The following is a 6,085-nucleotide window of genomic DNA, read 5'->3' on the forward strand; positions in this document are numbered from 1 at the left end:
GTCCCTGAAGTTTTGCGTCTCCTTTTTTTAATAGTATGTGGCTGCAATTATAGTGCAATAATTAAGAGGCTGGGATGTAGGAGTCGTGTGTCTATTTTCTGTCTGTCGGAGCCAAGTATCCATTTTGTGACATGTTTATTATGGGCAATGTCACATAGGTTTGGGCATGGTAGAACCAAATGAGTATAGTTACCTATTCACACTCTTTAGTTGGTTAGAGGCAGCCAGGAATGTTATTTTTTTATTGACCACTTGAGTGTGCTAATTAACTATACTAACTAACTGGATCGCTAATTGGAACACTAATAGTGCTATTAGACTCTAGTTATAGTTATATCACTAGTTCAGCTAGTTTTTTTTATCACTACAAGATTTTTCGTCTTAACTGGTTTCACAATAAAGGATTGAATGTACCTTTATTGATTTGAAAATTTGTTATTTGGCAGCATGTCACACTGTCAAATATCCTGGCTTAGTCTCTCAGTGGTTTTGTTTTTTTTCAAATAACTGCTACAATCACTAAAGAGAATTTAAGAGCACCACATCAGATAAATACTCTTGACTAGAACCAGTCCACTGTTAATGGCTGGTTTGAGTTTGTTCACTTAATATGAAATGTATCCAAAATAAATATATCTCTGCAATGGTATCATATGATTACAAGATACATGATTGTTAAGAAAAGGTGGAGGATTTGTTCATGCAATTCTGAGGTATTTCACAAATTCTGGAAGCTGAGCACTTTGAGTGAAGACACAATACAAGTACAAAGATAAGAGTGGCAGCTACAGTGGACCCTCCACCAGCAACCACACAAAGTATAAAAGGAAAGTTACGGGTTTTAAAGGTAAGGGAAGTTTTAATATACATGGACTGCATAAAAGCAGATGGCCAAAAGTGAACTGAAAGGGAGAATTCATAATACTATGAAAATAAATTGAGGTTACCAGAACTGCTACTAAAATTTAAATGCAAATAAGAGCATGGACACAGATCTAGCTAAAGTAAAGCAGCACGACACAGTCAATTAAGATGTAATGGTAACCACTGAGGGATTCATTGTGCATGGATTATGACTCATTGAGAAAGGAAAAATACAAGGGAAGAAAGCAGCTGTTATGATTTAAGTATGAAATAAAAACTGTGAAAGATGGGTGATGGAGTGAATAATGGGAATCAGAGTAATTGGGAAGATGTTGGGACAGTTGGTGTAAAATTAGACGTAGTGTGCAGTGCGATTGTCAGGAAGGATAGGCAGATGATAGGGCAAATATAGTCAGCAGGATGAGTTACAATGTAACATGGGAACAAAATCATAAAGGTTGATGAATACAGGACTGGAAGTGTTATATTTGAATGCAGTCAACAGAATAAGGTAAATGATACTGTAGCACAATTATAGATCGGTAGGTATGATGTGAGCATCAATGAGTCAAATCTAAAAGATCATAGTTGGGAGCTTAACATCCAAAGGTACACATTGTATCAAAAGGACAAATAAAAAAAAGGAAGGGACAAGCAGAGCAGCCAGTGTTAGAGTGAAGATCTGAAGATTTAGCTCTTTGAGGCTTCAATGAGCCAAGGCTTGAGTGAGAGGTGAGAAGCTGTAGGTAGAATTTTTTTCAAAGTTAATTTATTATTTGACTTTATAATTGGAGTTAGAATAGGGATGTTAGGCAGGATAGTTGAATGCTCCTCTTGTGGGATGTGGGAAGGCAGGGAGACCTCCATTGTTCCTGACGACTTCACCTGCTAGAAGTACATGCAACTACAGCTTTTAACACTTGGTATGAAGGAGTTGAAGCTGGAACTGGATGAACTTTGGATCATCCGGGAGGCTGAACAGGGGTGAGAGGTGTGTGGGGAGAAAGAGGAAAGTACACCAAGGTGCAGGACACAGTCAGGAGGGTGAAAGGGGTTAAAAAGCCAGTGCAGAGTACTGTACCCCTGTGGCCATTCTTCTCAACAGAAAGGAGGGCCTCAGATTTTTGGATCATTGGGCTCTCTTCCAGGGAAGGTGGAACCTGTACAGAAGAGATGGATTGCATGTAAACTGGAGGGGGATATATCCTATCAGGAAGGTTGGCTAATACTACATGGAGGTGGGGTGTTAAGAGTTGCAGGAGGATGGGAACCAGAGTGCCATTACAGTTAGTGGAGTAGTTGTGGAGACATGTTGGTGACAACTCAAAGTCGAGTCAAAAGACTGAGTATGGTGGGACTAATGTTTTTAAGTTGCATATATTTTAATGCAAGATGTATTACAGGAAAGGCAGTTGAGCTTTGAGCAAGGATCAAGACATGGAATTTTAATATTGTAGCAATTAGTGACACTTGATTACGGGGGGGGGCAGGACTTGCAGCTCAATATTCCTTTATTTTAGATATGATAGAGTGGGGAAGGCTTAAAGGGGACAGATGGGAGAGCTCATCTGTGAGGCTTTATGGAACTGAGGAATAAAAAAGGGATGACCACAATATTGGGGCTCTATTATAGATCACCCAACAGTCCACAAAATTTAGAGGACCACATTTGTAGAGTGATTGCAGACTGTTGCAAAAAACATACTGATTGGAACTCCCATAGTTTGTTAAATGTGTTCTGCAAAGTTTCCTTAATCAGTACATAGAAGTCCCACTGATATGAGATAGGTCAGGTGACAGAAGCTTGTGTAGGGAAACACTTTGTATCTCAGTCCTGCTGAGTTCCTCCAGCATTTTGTGTGTTGCTTGAATTTCCAGCATTTGCAGATTTTCCCTTGTGTTAGGGTGGTTAAGAAAGCTTTTGCCACATTTGCCCTCATAGAACAATATTGAGTACAGGAATTAGATGTTGCATTGAAGATTTACAAGATGTTAGCGAGGGCTAATTTATAGTATTGTGCGCCATTTTGGTCACCTACCTACAGGAAGGTGACCAAAACCTCAGGTGGTGTGGCTCTGTTGGTAAACAATGAAAACAAATCCTTAGAAAGTGGTAGATGTAGATTGCTTGGGGGTAGAGTTAAACTACAGGGTAAAAAGACCCTAATGGGAGTTATATATAGGCCTCCAAATGGCAGCCAAGACAATTGTTGCAAATTACAATGGGAGACAGAAAAGGTTTGTCAAAAGAGCAATATTACAATAGTCATGGGGATTTCAACATGCAGGTAGGTTGGGAAAGTAAGATTGGTGCTGAATCTCAAGAGAGAATTTGTAGAATACCCATGAGATGGCTTTTCAGAGCAGCTTATGGATGACACCACTAGGGGAAAGGATATTCTGGGTTGGTCTTGTGCAACAAATTGGATTTGATTAGGGAGCTTAAGGTAAAGGAATTTTTTGGGAGGCAGCGATCATGATACTTTAGCTTCTCTAACTCAAACTCAGATCTTTCAGTATTACAGTGGAGTAAAGGGAATTACTCCTTTAATCCACATGAAAGAGGAGCCAGCCAAGTTGACAGCAGAACAGCAATGGCTGGAGTTTCTGGGAGAAATTCAGGTGTATCCCAAAGTAGTATTCTACAAGCAGGATAAAGCAACCATGGCTGAGAAGATAAGTAAAAAAAAAACATAAAAGAAAAAGAGAAGAAAATAACAGAGGACTGGGAAGATTTTAAAAACTAACAGAAGGCAACTAAAAAGCCATAAGGGAAAAGATGAAATTGTAAGGTAATCGAGCCAATAATTTCAAAAAGCGTGCCATAAGATTTTTTTCAGATAAGACACTAGCTGTATGTCAGAAGTTATGAGTGCAATCGTTAATACTAGGGAGAAGGTGTTAGGGAAGCTGAAAGATCTTAAGTTAGTTAGATAGTCACCTGGATCAGATGAATAGTTCCAGAGGACTGGAAAATTGAAAATGTCACTGCCATTCTACAAGAATGGAGGAAGGTAGAAGATGGAAATTATAGGCCAGTTAGTCCGACCTCAGTTGTTGGGAAAATATTAGAGTCAATTGTTAAGGATGAGATCTTGGGGTACTTGGAGGCACATGATAAAATAGGCCAAAGTCAGCATGGTTTCCTGAGGAAAATCTTGCCTGACCAATTTGTTGAATACTTCGAGGAAATAACAAGCAGGATAGACAAATGAGCATTGGTGGAGGTTTGTGGACTTTTTATTTTCATTAGTCCTTTGACAAGGCAAGAGGCTGCCTAACAAAAGCCAATGGTATTACAGGAAAGATAATAGCATGGGTAGAGAATTGGCTGATTGGCAGGAGACAAAGTATGGAAATAAAGCCTTTTCTGCTTGGCTGTTGGTGACTAGTACTGTTCCATAGGGAACAATGTTGGAACTGCTTTTTACAGTATGTGTCAATGACTTGGATGATGGAATTGATGGCTTTGTGGCCAGGTTTGCAGATGATATGAAGGTAGGTGGAGGGGCAGGTTGTGTTGGGGTGGCAGGGAGGCTGCAGGATGTAAAATTAGAATAAGTGGCAAATGTAACACAACGTCAGGAAGTGCAAGATGATGCACTATGGTAGAAGGAACAAAAGTGTAGTCCATTTGGCCAAAAACTAAAAAATGGGGAAGCACAGTAGCATAATGGTTTACAGTACACAGACCCGGATTCAATTCCCACTGCTGCCCACGAGGAGTTTGTACATTCTCCCTGTGACCATGTGGCTTTCCTCCCACATTCCAAAGGCTTACCAGTTGATGAGAGTAATTGTTCATCCTAAACGGTCCTGTAATTTGGCTAGGACTAGATCAGGGGGATTGCTGGACAGTATGACTCAATAGGCCAGAAGGGCCTATTCTACGTTGTACATCTATAAATAAACAATACGAGATGCAAAGGGACTTGGGAGTCATCTTGCAGGATTCCCTTAAGATTAACGTGCAGGTTGAGTTAGTGGTGAAGGCAGCAAATACAATGTTAGCTAGCATTCATTTCCAGAGGCCTAGAATACAAGGATGTATTGCTAAGGCTTTATAAGGCACTAGTGAGGCCTCACTTGGAGTATTGTGAGCAGTATTGGGTTTCTTATCTAAGAAAGGATGTTGGAGAGGGTTCAGAAGAGGTTTATGTGAAGGCCTATACACACTGGAATTTAGAATGCGGGGGAATCTCTCTGAAACCTAATCAACGTTGAAAGGCATAGACAGCATGTTTCCTAGAGAGGGAGTCTAGGACCAGATGGCACAGCCTCAGAATAGAGAGACATCCATTTAGAATGAAGATGAGGAGGAATTTCTTTAGCCAAAGGGTGGTGAATTTGTGGAATTCTTCGCCAGGAGGCCAAGTCAGTAGGTGTATTTAAGGCATTGCTTGATAGGTTCTTGATTAGTCACAACATGAAAGGTTACAGGGTGAAGGCAGGAGGATGAGGTTGAAGGAAAATGGACCAGCCATAATGAAATGGAAGAACAGACTTGATGGGCCAAACCACCTAATTCAGCTCCCAATGCCTATGACCTTCCCTTATGCACACTATTAATGTAGTTAGTCCAGGTGAGTTTATTTACAATGGTTACCTCCAGTCTATTACAAACAAAAGAAAACCTGCCGATGCTGGAAATACAAGCAACACACACAAAATGCTGGAGGAACTCAGTAGGTCAGGCAGTATCTATAGAGAACAATCCAGTAGACGTTTTGGGCCAAGACCCTTCAGCAGGACTCACTGAAGGGTCTCAGCCTGAAACATCAACTATTCTCTTTTCCATAGATGTTGCCTGGCCTGCTGAGTTCCTCCAGCATTTTGTGTGTTACCTCTCATCAACTGACGGTATGGAACTCTTTACAGATAAAGGGTAAATGATTAAATTCTCTATTGAGATGGCCTTGCACTTATGGCCCAAGTGTTTCTTCCCAATTGTCAGTCCCGACTTGAATGTTGTCAAGGTCTGCTACAAGTACACATGGACTGCTTCATTTGCTAAGAAATGAGTACAGAACTGTACAGCATGCAACCAATAAATGAATATACTCACTTTTGACCTGGTGATAAAGTCATTGAAGCAAAAGGAAATAGCTGGGCCTTGGTCACTGTCACATCCTACTCTTGCACGATGGTCTGTGATTTGGGAGAAATAACCTAATTACCCTAATTTTCTTTTAATACATTGCTGATGGGAGTAAAACACATT

Source organism: Mobula hypostoma, chromosome 10 (assembly GCF_963921235.1).
Source record: "Mobula hypostoma chromosome 10, sMobHyp1.1, whole genome shotgun sequence".
Lineage (NCBI taxonomy): Eukaryota > Metazoa > Chordata > Chondrichthyes > Myliobatiformes > Myliobatidae > Mobula > Mobula hypostoma.